This window comes from Lutra lutra, chromosome 5, assembly GCF_902655055.1.
Source record: "Lutra lutra chromosome 5, mLutLut1.2, whole genome shotgun sequence".
In the NCBI taxonomy this organism is placed as follows: domain Eukaryota; kingdom Metazoa; phylum Chordata; class Mammalia; order Carnivora; family Mustelidae; genus Lutra; species Lutra lutra.
The window spans coordinates 147044367-147058504 of NC_062282.1; the positions used below are offsets into that span (position 1 = coordinate 147044367).

General features: G+C 49.5%; 1 long non-coding RNA gene across 2 annotated transcripts; it reads right to left on the reverse strand.

Annotated features, from left to right (window-relative positions):
* Positions 1-741: 741 nt before the first annotated feature.
* LOC125100906 (uncharacterized) lies at positions 742-13915 on the reverse strand. Of its 2 annotated transcripts, none has more exons than XR_007127690.1 (5): positions 13858-13915; positions 10315-10527; positions 8861-8946; positions 7531-7671; positions 742-1130 (listed from the first exon to the last, which is right to left on the reverse strand). It is a non-coding gene; the product is annotated as an uncharacterized LOC125100906 (long non-coding RNA). The 2 variants fall into 2 exon arrangements; XR_007127689.1 differs by lacking the exon at positions 13858-13915 and adding an exon at positions 11104-12789.
* Positions 13916-14138: the final 223 nt, after the last annotated feature.

The window sequence follows — 14138 nt, forward strand, 5'->3', positions numbered from 1 at the left end:
ACGAGCCAGTGGGAGAGACCATGTGGAGAAGAGACAAGAGTTCATCATGCACCTGCTTGGTCACAGTGCTGTCTGGCCCAGAGGGCATCTCTAAATGTCTCCGTCACTGCCAAGGACAGGTGTATTGGTGTCTTTAAAAAAATACTTTTGGGGCGCCTAGGTGGCTCAGTGGGTTAAAGCCTCTGCCTTCAGCTCAGTTCATGATTCCAGGGTCCTGGGATCGAGCCCCACATCGGGCTCTCTGCTCAGCGGGAAGCCTGCTTCCCCTTCTCTCTCTGCCTGCCTCTCTGCATACTTGTGATCCCTGTCTGTCAAATAAATAGATAAAATCTTTTTAAATAAATAAATAAATAAAAATTAAAAAATAATTTCTTGGGGTGCCTGGACGGCTCAGTGGGTTAAGCCTCTGCCTGTGGCTCAAGTCATGATCTCAGGGTCCTGGGATCAAGCCCCCACAACCAGCTCTCTGCTCCGCGGGGAGCCTGCTCCCCCCCACACACTCTCTGTCTGCCTCTCTGCCTACTTGTGATCTCTCTCTCTGTCAAATAAATAAATAAAAATCTTAAAAAAAGAAAAAAAAACTTTCTCCATCATTTCAGTGGAGAAGTCTGGTAGACCAGGTCCCAATTTGGTGATGGCAATCTATAAATTATTTTGCATATCGGGACCAGACACCATCAGAGACATCTTTCTGAACCAAGCTCAATGCCTGGTCATTGCCCTCCGGTTTTTCTCCGTTACAGGTCAAGCGAGGCCCGAACATGGTAGAAATGGCCTTTACCCTTTCCTGCTACACTTGATCTGCCAGAAAGCTGACGGCCAGTGAGGGGCGGCTGAAGATGCCCTGGGAACCAGAGAAGGGGGTATGGCCACCATTCTAAAACCCTCTACTCAAGACAGAAGCCCACTCAGTCAAAGATGAAAAAAGAAACCGAACTGCCTACTGAAGTGGAAATGAGTCCTGAACATGCTGAAGTTCACTCACAGCCCTGCCCGAAACGAGTCCTACACGGCGCTTTGCAGCCTACATGAGTCAGTGCCTTCGGCGTGTGCTGAGGACGATCCGGGCTGGCTCTTCTGTCACTTGCAATCAGGAGTCCTACGTGCCCAATGCATACAAGGAAGGTGCCCTGTGGTGAGCAAGGCAGGAAAATCACACGGTAAGTCATTCGCTCTGTAAAGGTTATAAAGACCCCCTCATATAAAGACCCAATGGGAGCACTATACTTTCTCTGCTATCTCTCTCCTCTTCTGGGGGAGAACACAGGGGGCTCCCAGGCTTTCATGTTATTTTCCTTCTCAGGGGTGAGCCCCCCCCGTTCCCCACCCCTCAACTCAGCTGCTTCCTCTCTCTCACCCTCCTCCCCCTCCCCCCTCTCTCCCCAGTTTTGACCACAGCAGTGGACGCTCCTGAAAGACCCTGAGGGTATTACATAATAAGATACAAAGAAATAAAGCGTGTGAAAATGTTTAGCTCCTTTTTTTAAAAAAAAGATTTTATTTATTTATTTGACAGACAGAGATCACAAGTAGGCAGAGAGGCAGGCAGAGAGAGCAGGGGGTGGGGGTGGGAAGCAGGCTCCCTGCCGAATAGAGAGCCCAATGCGGGGCTTGATCCCAGGACCCTGAGATCATGACCTGAGCCAAAGGCAGAAGCTTAACCTACAGAGCTACCCAGGTGCCCCTTTAAGATATTATTATTATTTTAAATTATTTATTTATTTGACAGATAGAGATCACAAGTAGGCGGAGAGGCAGGTGGAGAGGCAGGCAGAGAGAGAGAGAGGAGGAAGCAGGCTCCCCACTGAGCAGAGAGCCCAATGTGGGACTCGATCCCAGGACCCTGGGATCATGACCTGAGCTGAAGGCAGAGGCTTTAACCCACTGAGCCACCCAGGTGCCCTATTTTTAAGCAATCTTTACACCCAATATGGGGCTCAACTCACAACCCCAAGATCAAGAGTCACAGACTCCACCAATGGGAGCCCGCCAGGAGCCCCAGCAAATATTTTTTATATAAATTGTCATGTCCTAATCTAAGTGTGTTTCAGAAAGAGAGATCACTGGTATTCCATTTCACAGATATTACTGCCTGAGATGAGGCCAAAATACTTACAATTTCACCAAGTAAAATGGAAATATTAAATAAATAATGGCTCAGCAATCTGTTGTAATGACGCAAATCATACAGATGGTGGAGAAAGGAAGGGGATTTGGTAAACTCTGCCCTCAGTGATGGCTCCAATGTCTTCACAGGGGTCTGTTTCTCTGGACTATATCTCTTCAGAGTATTTAATTTTCCTTTCCCTGCCTTCCTCTCTCAGCTACCCCCAGCAGAACCCAGAAATGTCCCAGGTGGCTATGTAAAAATAGTACCTAGACAGCTGGACGTACAAGAACCTCCTAAACTATGCTGAAAGAACAATGGGTCACATTATGAAATGTGCCACAGTGGTGATGTACATTTTATGTAATTCTAAAACACACATCCCATGTAGGGTTCACAGCAGGGCATAGAATAAAAGGTTCATTTTCTTACAGTATTGTTTACAGTGGCCAAGAGGCCAAGATAGGGAAGCAACCCAAGTGTCCGTTGATAGGTGAATGGATAAAGAAGATGCGGTATATATATATAATGGAATATTACTTGACCGTCAATAAGAATGAGATTGTGCCATTGGGATAACACGCATGCACCTAGAGGATATTATGCTACGTGAAGTAGGTCAAGCAGAGAAAGACAAATACCATATGACTCCACTCCTATGTGAGATATAAAAACAAAACCCACCAACGAATAAACAAACAAAAAAGCAGAAACAGACCCACAAATACAGAGAACACACTAATGGCTACTGGTCAGGGAAGAGGAATGGACAAAATGGTTAAGGGAGTGGAAGGTGCAGGCTTCCAGCCACAGACTGAAGAAGCCACTGGGATAAAAGGTACAGCATGGGGAATACAGTCAATAAAAAAAGGAAGACAAATCAAAGGCTCATCTGTTCACTACTTTGTTTTGACTCTGGTTCAACACTCTTTAAAGGAATAATAGTGGTGGGATATCAGTGCTAGATTCCATAGTGAGAGAGGCCTGGAGGGGAGAGTCAGCAGAGGGGGGAATGACACTTTCGACACTCAGGTGGTCCCTGTCTAGTCAGGGGAAGGATGGCAAAGCCATGAGACCTGTTTTATCCACAATTCTCTAGCCCAAGGGTGGGCACCCTACAGTTCTCCTTACGGGATAAGCTCCAGGGACCATACATGCCTAGGTTTCTATATCTTCACCTATTGCAAAGCCAGGCAAAAGAGCCTCTTGGATCACAGAATACATCTTTGAAAAGAGAACAGATGTGGAGTCTTAGAACTAGTTGTGCCCCCTACTGATGCACCAGAACTAGCCGCAGCCTGAACGTCGAAGTCAGAAAACCAGGATTCAGATCTTGACTGTCTTGGTCACCGGCATGGTGGTAGTTGACTTATTTCTTCCCTCGTTAGCTCTAGTTTCCTCACTGGTAACAGCAGATTCTCACACCAATCTCCCCAAATTCTCGGGACAATTGAACTAGATTATATTTTGCAGAGCGCCTGGCTCATGGTTGGCAAATGCTGAGTGTTGAGTCCCTCGTTCCCTCCTCCTCGTCAAATGGACAAGGGAGCTGGTGTCTGCCAGGAGGGGGCGGGGTTGGGGTGCAGGGATGGCAGGGTGCTTGGCTGTTTCTGAAGGGAGAAAGCTGCAGCTATCCTCCCCTTAGAGACAGGCATGCTTTGCTGTGCTCTCGGGGAGACCAGCTCCTTGACACCATCTGGCCTCGAGGAGCAAACCTCACGGAGTGAGACAGGTCAGGCAAAACAGAGAAATCTGGGCTGAGACTGATGGCCAAGGCTGTGGTTCCCAGCCTCCTCTGCCCAGGGGCCTCCCCCTTGCCAAAGGATGCATTTTGGATTCTCCCTCCTACGGGCGCACTCTCCAGCACTCTCTAGCATGCAGGCCTGTTTGGAAACCAGACTCTAAGAGATGAGCTGGGCTTTTGGCTGGTCACATGACTTGGATGCCATCCGGACTCTGTGCAGTCTGGAAGGATGGGCCAGCTACTGCCGTGGTGCAGGGCATCTGATTCAAGGGCAGAAAGGAGACGTTTGTAGGCTTGGTCTCTTTTTTACTATCATTAGAAAAATGAGTATCTGCTGAGACCAAAAAGCAGAGCAACAGACTGACAGGTGACCCGTGATCTCACCCCTTGGGGATGACCACTGTAAGTGAATGTAATTTATAAGCATCTCAGTGCTCCCTGTTACTAACTCCATTCCTCTGTACTCTTATTTCTTCTACAGAGTTTTCTTTCAATATAATGAGATCCAGGCAGGATGATCTAAGGCTCTTCGTTCAGGATGAGGCCCAGGTTTTGGAGGGGAAGGTGGGCCTCTTCTGGGGGATGGCGCTGGATCCCAGGTCCAGTTGTGCCCTACAGAGGTCAGTGCTGGGGAGGGGTGTCCGTCCCAGGCTGTTAGGAGCCAAAGAGCTGGCCTCTCCTTGGACTCAAAAGCCCAGCAGAGAGGAGGGGACGAGGGCTGCCGCATCTAGATTTCCGCCATCAGAGCGGGATGGGCAAAGACAGATCGAGAGAGGCACAAAAGAGCCCCAGTGATCCTCACCTCTCCACTGCCTCCTATTAATATACTCTGGGCATCTTTCCCCAACAGCAAGGCCTCTCAAGGACAGTCCGTTCTGCTGGCCTCTGCATTTCGAAGAAGGATGGGGTGTGGTTCGTAATTACTCCGTACTGCTATGAATTAGAGTAATATTCAATTACTGCATTGTGCATTTAAATGACTTATTTATGATGCATAATTGATAAAGTTTTGTGTACACAGCTCTGCTGAGTCACTTTAAAAGTTTCAAGGCCTCCGATGATGACTAGGTTTTCTCTCGGACCTCCGCGTCCTTGCCACCGGCTCTTCCGGGGCCTGTGCCACGAAGAGCCCAGGCCTGTGACTCTCAAAGCAAAACTGGCTGCCTCTGAGCTGCGGAGAAGCCAGGGCAAGTCCTTCTATTCTTGCGGCCAACTCAGGAGGGAAGCAGAGTGGAAACAGCAGGTGTGGGATCGGGACCTCGTCCTCCAGGAGCTTGCAGAGCAGAAAGGAGCGGCTGGCCAGAGCAGCACCACAGCAAGCATGGCGGGGGCGGGGGGGGAGTCCTCCCCTCTTGGCCTGCGCTTCCAGCCATGGCTTGGGGGATGACGGACCTCCCGGGCTTCCCATTATGCGATTTCCCTGGCTGCCTTCACCAGTCACAAGATGGCAGCCCAGGCAGGCTGAGCAGGCGGAAGCACTGGGCCCAGGGCAAGTCCATTTGGGGGGCTGTATTCACTCGCTGGGGCTGCCACAAAAAAGGACTGCCTTGAAAACCAGAAATTTATTTCCTCACGATTCCGGAAACTATAGGTCTGAGGTCAAAATGTCGGCAGTGTTGGCGTCCTTAGAGGCCTCTCTCCTTGGCTAGTAAATGGCTGTCTTCTACCTGCCCTTCCCTGGGTGTGTGTCTGTGTTCTCATCCCCTCTTTTTATAAGGTCACCAGTCCTGCTGGATGGGGGCCCAGCTCATGACCTCCGTTTAATTCAATCACCTCTTTAAAAGCCCTCTGTCTACCTTCCGAGGACATCAACATATAAACGTGGGGAGAACAAAACTCAGCCTGTCACAAGGGCTCTCTCTCCCCAGTGGCCAGATTTCCTCTCACTCTGTGAATGCCTCACCTGGGCCTCCTCCATGCTTTGTCCAGAATCCCAACAAGGGTTGGGTGCTGTTGGAATCCACAAAGGGAGCAGAGGGAGAAGACGTGTTAGCAAGGCCGGCTTTCTGTCATGAATTTAACAGGAAATCCGGAGAGGCTCCGTGTTGGCCGTAGGAGGAGAGGAAAGGCCCAGGAACAAGAGGTGTTGAACTGCTTATAGGTTGAAGGTCACTTCTGACCCCACTGCTGGGGGGCCTTGGCGCCACTGAGGACCCGGGAACACTTTCCTGATCCAGCCTTGAGCTGTGGCTGCCCTGAGGTGTGGGTTCTGAGGCTTCAGAGCAATGACATGTGGATAGAGACTAAAACCTTTGGGATGACGGGCACCTGGGTGGCTCAGTGGGTTAAAGCCTCTACCTTCGGCTCAGGTCATGATCCCAGAGTCCTGGGATCGAGCCCCCGCATCGGGCTCTCTGCTCAGCAGGGAGCCTGCTTCCTTGTCTCTCTCTGCCCGCCTCGCTGCCTACTTGTGATTTCTGTCTGTCAAATAAATAAATAAATAATCTTAAAAAAAAATAAATAAAACCTTTGAGGTGAGCCTGCTGTGCACCTACTCCATTCAAGAAACAAAAGCTCGAGGGCGGTACAGACATTTTTTATATAAGCAACATATGTGATTTTTAATTTTCTAGAGGCCGCACTAAAAAAAGTTTTAAAGAATCCAATAAAATTAATTTTAAGAAATAGATTAATTATATCCAAGATATTTTATGTCAATATGTAATCAATGTGAAAATGCTTAATGAAATTTATGTATACTTGCATATATTATTAAATATAACCATATAATGTTATATATAAGTATATAGTGTATAAGTTATGATATATTAATATTATTAATTATTATTAATTAATTATTAATATTATTAAATATAATACTATTATTAAATATCTATAATATATATAAAATGATAATATATCTATTTGCGCATCTCTAGGAGAACCTGGAGTGGGGGCCTCCGGTCCCACCCAGCACAGAGTTAAAGCCATTCTCTGGATCATTCAGGTCCTAAGTCATCTTTTTCTCTGTAACCTATTTTGAGTGATGGGGCACCTGGCTGACTTAGACGGTAGAGTTTGTGACTCTTGATCTTGGGTTTGTGAGTCTGAGCCCCGTATTGGGTGTAGAAGATTACTCAAAAATAACTCTTCTAAAAAAAAGTAAATATATAGGGGGCATCTGGGTGGCCCAGTTGGTTAAGCGTCTGCCTTCAGCTCAGGTCATGATCCCAGGTTGCTGGGACGAGTCCTGCACTGGGCTCCCCGCTCCACAGAAAGCCTGCTTCTCCTTCTCCCTCTGCAGCTCCCGCTGCTTGTCCACGCTCTCTCTTTCTCTCTCTCTCCCCGTGTCAAATGAATAAGTATATTTAAATAAATAAATGTATAATTCAAATAAATAAATTTACATACATTTACACAAATAAATGTACATGAACGAATGAATGAATAAATAGAGCGATTTTGTTCCTCTAGCATCCTGACTCCAAGGATCTTGGAGTATAAGGACGTATTTGTCTGGGAGCACATGGACACGCCCTTGCTTTCAGGTTCGGGAATCAGAGGCAGGTTAGGATGATCTGCTCGCCTGGGGAAATGTGCCACAAATCCCTTGGGGACCTACCCAGCCAGTGTGCACCACGGAAGCAGGCCAACCCTGGCAACGTGAAACAGTGCCCAGCTGTGTTTCACGTCAAGACGGCTACTGCGGAGCAAACACCATCATCCGCTGACCCCTTACCGATGAGTGAGCTGAAGCTGAAAGGCAGCACGACTTGCAGAGGCCAGTCACCGGGGGCAGGAGGCCCATGCTTCAAGGCTGGGTCCCTCTCGTTCCAAAACTACTGCTTTTCACAGTGCCCGAGGGTCTAGGGACTCAGGTCTAAAAAAAAAAAAAATCACTGTCTGGAAAATAGAAATCTAAGGTTAAGTGGGAAATGTCATTGTTACGGTTTCAATGGGTGATTCTGGTCCCAACCTCAAGTCCTCTGCACAGCACCCCGCTGAGGATCCCAAGGTCAGGCCAGCCCTGACCTTGCTGGCTGGGACGTTGAATGGGCGTGAAAGCCATCTTCCTTGATGAGCGGAGTAAGCTAAGTAAGACATGTCTGGTGAGCACGGAGAGCATCCTGGCATAAGGGTGCTCAGCCAAGCTTTATCGGCAAACTCCATGATTAGCCCTGAGCAGGCCTGTGTTACCTTCTGGGTGAAGAGCATCCCCCCCGCACCCGCCCCGCATCCATGGACCTGCTCCTGCCTCAGACCTCGCCTGGGCCCTTCTGGATCCCTAGGATGCATTAAAAGACTCACCTATGTGGGTCTGAGTTTAATTATACTCGTCAGGCAAGGGATTTGGGGAGCTTTAATTTAAAGATGGTGTTGAATGCTTTTAAATTATTTTAAATTTTCTGAGGCACCCAGCTACAACACACATCTTTCATAAATTACAGAGCAAATGCCGTGGTGGCGGTGTGCACAGAAGGGCCAAGGATCAGGACAGATCCCCAAAGGAGGAAATATATTTCTGGCAACGGAGAAGAGCTTAGTGCACACCTATCATTATTGTTAATGGGAGCGGGGTGCTGGGCTCCCTCCCAGGGCACAGCGCAGTGCAAATCTTGCTCTTGGAATTCCTCTCCTTGCCGCTCCCTGCCCGCTCGGTAGCACGGAGCCCCAGTGAAATGTGTGTCAAGTTCTTCAAAAATAATTATTGCTGCTGGAGGAAAAATGCTCAGCAGAGGACTCTGAAGGTAACACCTCCTCAGAGCTGGAAATGAATTCTGGAAATGTTTGCATTCTGTTTAATATGAATCCGCAGATATCTCGGCGGCTGGGTGCGAAATGGGAGAAGGGATCTGAACGGATGATAATGAGCTTGAAGAAGGAGCTCTCAAGGTCTCAAGGCCAGAGTCACGGATGGGGGGATCACACCCCTTGAGTTCTTGCCGCAGTCCTGTCGCCTGACCTCCCGGGAGCTACTTAACCTCTCGGGGTCTCCTTTTCGGGGTCTAATTCACAAAGGTGCGGAGACCAGTCATTTATGTCAGAATCTCAATAAGGATGTCGGTTACCTGGGCGAGTGGCTGAAGGTCCCTTCGCGTGGGACTGAAATCCTCCCAAATGAGCCCAGCAGCAAGGCGTCTTCAGCGAACGCTCCCTGGAAAGGTAAGTGACTGTCACTCCTGGTGCCACTGTGCGTGGCCTCAACCTATTGGCTCCTGGACAGAGAGATGCTTTGGTGGGGGGTGGGGAATCCCAAAAATGGGACAGGAGAAAAAATGGGACTCAGTATGACTCCGTCTCAGTTGAAACTCTAGAAGCTGAGACGTATCCATGAACACTAGGAGCCAAGAAAGCCTCACTCTAAAGTGGGGTGCTAGACCACTCAGGCAGGCAGGCCACCGTGAAGATTTGTCCTCTCGCCAAAATCTGCCTGGAGGATCCCAAAGGGTGGAGGGTTAGGAAGCTTCCAGACTTTCTTTCAAGGCAGGCGAGGGCAAGCAGAGCCCCACAAGTCCTCCCTCCTACTCTGGGGTCAAGACGGAGAGGCAAGACTTGCCTCTTTTCAATCCAGCTGGGGCAGGCTTCCAAAGAATCCCTTGGAGATTCTGACCCGTGTCCCCTGGGGGGTGTTGGGGACAGAGGTTGGGTCAGACTCACACCTCAAGAAATCCAGAGGCAGAGACTTGCAGGGGGTGTGGAGGCAGAGCAGAGAAGCAGAGGGGGCTGATGGCATGTCCACAAAGGCAATCTCCCATGGAGTCAACATCAGACCACAAGAAGGGAAGGGGCTTGGCAGGACCTTAGACCCGACCCCTGTGGGACACCTGGAGGGGAATGGGAGCCCACGGGTGAGCAGATTGCTATATGCTTAGAGGACGAAAGGACAAAGGTGGTGGTGCCCAGTGTAGCTGAAGCCTCCCCAGTAAGAGAATGCCACCCACACAACAACGACAGAAAGAAGCATGGCAGGAACCTGTCAAAACAGGAGGCAACAACGTGGGGCACGATGACAGCCAAATATTGCCCTTCCCACCCCGCCTCTCCTCCCTCTACCCTCTCCAAGCCCAGGAGGAGCCACCACCAGTCCCCCAAAGTGAGGAAGGGAGGGAGGAAAAAGGACCAGGCAGGGGGTGACTAGGAAGACGCCAGCATCCTCCCTCCCCTGTCCCTCGCCAGACCCAAGCCCAGATTTCACTTTGGAGGTAAGTTTGAGTTTCACTGTTAGGGCAGACTCGTGTTTTAATTATGGAAATGAAAGTATTCATAAAACTTCAAAGGACTGGAAGACTTCTCATTGTCTGTAAACGACAGGACGAGCCACGGAGTGTGTCCAAGCGTTCACCCGACAGATGGGTAAAAAGTGGTCCCCACGAGGGATGTGCAGACTCAACAGTGAGAAAGAGGCAAACTGTTTTGTACCTGTGTCCCCACCAGAGCTCAGCTCATTTGGGGTGCCAGGTACCCGCTCTTTGGTGACGGCAGGGCACCAAGAATGAAGGGAGCAGGCTCTGGGAGGTCTCACCCAGTGAGAGCAGTCAGTCCATCCACCAGCCCCGCTGGACGACTCGGACGGCCCCCGATGACAGCAAGGCCACCACTCCCATGATGCAGGGTTGGCAAGATTTGAAAACATGCTGCCTCTTTTCGGTCCTTGAATATTTTGAGTGTGAGCCAGAATGAGTGCACTTCCCAAAATGCTCCATGGCCTCTAGAATGTCTGCTGGAGTCATCAATCCTGTTCAATAAAAGGAATCCCATTTTATTCTCCTTCATCAATGATGTACTAAAGCCCAGAGAGGTGACTGTTCTTTCGGTGCTGACGAAGAAAAACCAAGCCAGAGATGGATAGATGGATGGATGGAGGGAAGGAAGGAAGGAGAGAAGGGAAGGAGGAAAGAAGAGGAGCAAAGGGAGGGAGGGAGGAGGAGAGAGAGGGATAGAGGAAGGAAGGAAGGAAGGGAGGGAGGGAGGGAGTGAGGGAGGGATGGAGGGAGGGAGTGAGGGAGGGAGGAAGGAAGGACAGGCAGAAAGGAGAGAAATTAAAAAGACAAAGTGGGAACGTTTACTAGCTCAAGTATCTCAAAAGTCCAGGCAGCAGTTGTCAGATGTGGCTGTATCCAGGTGCTCAATTAATGTTTTCCCAAATATATCTTTCTCCCTACCTTGGCAATGCATTCGCCTTCCTGTGAGTGGCAAATAACCACCCAAAGCTCTAGCCCTGTGGTCTATCTGCTGAGGACCCCCGGCCAAAATGAAAAAAGACTCTTGCAGTGGGTTTTGGTAAAGGCCACAGCTTGAATTTCACACTGACCTGGCATGTCCAGTCTGGAGCTACTCGTCATGACTCTGAATGTCCTGGCCTGGCCCCTGTGCTCCTGAGGGCAGGGCTGTGGGATCAGCCCCCGGGAAAGCCCGGTGCCTGGGTGGGAAAAAGCTGTTGCTCCCTGAAGACAGGGACATGGGGGGCCATGCCAGCAAACGGGCCGGGTGTCCACTCCGGATACGGAGCCTGCAGGTAAATAGCAAAAGTCAGGATCCGAACGCCCATCTTTCGATTCCTAAACCAGAAACTTCTTCCATTTATTGCCGTGTCCCTCATTCTGTATTTTCTCAACCACAACAAATAGGGGAAGTTTGCCATCTAGAAACTCACTTTATGCACGCCAAGGTAAAGGACCTGGTAAAAATAGACCCGTGTAAACAGAATCATTTCATATATGAGACAGCAAATGGAATCACTGGCCTCATTTTATTAGCATTGCTCAAGATACTAATCGGTGCTCTCATTTAGCCTGACACGAGCAAAAGCCCTAATTTCCTCAACTCCTGAGGCAGGATTACATGAGCAGAGTGGGCGACAGGGTCCCGTGTGTTCTCGGACGTTCTCTGGAGCTCTGGCAACCTGTCCCAATTAACCCCTAAGAAGAGAGCTGAATACGGCTCACGGAAGTGACAAAGTTATTCATTTGTTACGCAAGACAACGAGAGCTTAAATAGGGTGACTAATGCAAAGTTCGGGACTTTTCTTTCGTTTGGTTTATTTACTCACACATGAAGAAAAGGGAAGATTTTTTTTTGTTTTTTGGTTGTTTTCCCCCTCTAGAGGAATGCCAGTTCAACTTTTAAAAATCTGTATCCCTGCTCCACGAAACTTCAGAAGTTTTAAGGACAGGAGTGGCTTCTGTGCTGGCCATGGGCCAGCCGCTAACGCTAAGGACGTAGTACTTGACCTGAAATGCAGACCCTCTGGGGAGGTGGGCTCGGACACGAGCTGATCAGTCTTTCCATCATCTCCTACTGACCCTGGGCTTCGTGGCTACTGAACTCCGGAATGGAAGAAGGGCAGCCTCTGCACTGCCAGGACCCAGGATGGAGGGAGAGGAAGCTGGGAGCTGGAGGGCCCAGGGGCACGGAACATGCACTATGGGGTCTGATGTGGGCAAATCGTCGATGGTCCATGCATTTTTATTTTACTGCATTTTATTGTATGTATTTATTTTTTAATTTTTATTTATTATTATTTTTTAAAGTAGACTCAATGCCCAGCGTGGAGCCCAACACAGGCTCAAACTCACGACTTTGAGATGGAGGCCCGAGATGAGATCCAGAGTTGGACGCCAAACTGTCTGAGCCACCCCTGCGTCCTGGTCAACGCATTTTTAAATAAGTCATTGTGTGCCCACAAAATTCCTGAGGATGGTGCGCTTCCCCTGATCTCGCCCACGGGGAAGCTTATACCTCTGAGCAGTTAGGGACATAAGCTCGAAATGGGTTTGTCAATGACCTGTCCCTGCCTACGTGGGACGTAGGACCACGCCCTCCATGATGGTCTCTCTCAAGCTTGATAAACTTCCATCTGTTGGTCCATCTGTCTGTCCAGTCTGTCCATCAGAAAACTATTCCCAAGAGCTCTTGCATGCTGGACTGTGCCAGCCAGATCCAGTCTGGGGCATCTGGAAGCAGAAAGCACCAGGGGCCCGCAGTGAACAAGGGTATCATGGGAGCACAGCACCGGCGGCTGGACCACGCCCAGGGTCCTGCTCTCTGGAAGCGCTGCGGCCCCAGGTGTGGGTCTGTAAGAGCGTCACAGCCAATGTGGGACCACAGCTGGAAGGAGAAGGCTGCCCAGGGCACCCTGCACAGAAGGAAGGCTTTGTGCAAGCTCCCTGTGGAAACTCTGACTCGGGGCGGTGCGGGCTTTCACTCGGATTTCCTATCATTTATCTTCTTATCAAAAGGTTTAATCACTTCCCACTCTCCTGACTGTACGGGAATAATGAGCTTATTCTATCCCTACCAATACAATGCACAATAGAAACAGTTCAGAGACGCTGCGGGCTCCTAAACTGAATGTCTGATTGTATAAACATCATTAAAACCACAGGAAAAGGAATGTTGAAGGAAGAAAAAGAAATCTCAGTAATCTCACAACTGCGTACTGCCCGCTGGCCTTTGTGGGCACACCAAGATGAATTCTATGTGAAAATTCGTTGGCGCGTCATTTCCCCAAGAAGCTGAATATATTCTGACACGTAAAGGACCTGTGGCTTCTCAGAAGCCGAGCATGTTTCCCCCAGGATTTTCGGCTTCTCTCTCCAGAATAAAAAAGTACTTTAGAAACTTGAAAAAGAATCCCAGCGGCAGCTGTATGGCATTGGGCTGCTTGAGTCTTGTTCTGGAAACAGTTAAAAATTGCATCACGTCCCCAGAGGGCAAGGTCTATAGTGTATACCTTGATGCCTCTATTAGCTTCCCCTCCCCCCTGAACAAAGCTCCCTTCTATGAAGTCAGACATATTAAATAACAAAAGCAGCGGGGATGGGAGAGGGTGGGGGTTGGGGAACCTGAGCTGAGCTGGGAGGCCAACGGTGATGGGCCAGGTCCTACGCAGAGCCTCCAAGGCCAAGTCCTCCAAGTTATTCTGGCTTCTCCAGACTCTTTCCTCCGTCCTCTCTCCCCGTCAGAGTCGGGGCGCTCATCACACTCCCCGCCAGCAGAAGGGAGAGTTCTTTACAACTCACCACTTGTTCCATCCTCTGCAAGAATTCATCACTGATAAGCTCACCTTGGCTGTGCTGGACTTTTCCTCTCGCCATCTAGTAAGGGTGGATATTTAGGCATCTGTAAGTGGGACAAGAGGTATGGAAGCAAATGGCCTGAAACAGTACCCTACGTCCTTATGACTCAACACGTGGTCCTTGGACTGCTGGCAGTGGCATCCGGTGGGAGTGCATCATGGAATGCAGAAGCTTAGGTCCTACCCAGTGGGGCTGGACCAGAATCTATACGGCAACAAGACCTCCAGGTGCTGTGGATGCCACTGATCAGGGACCACGTTTGGAAAAT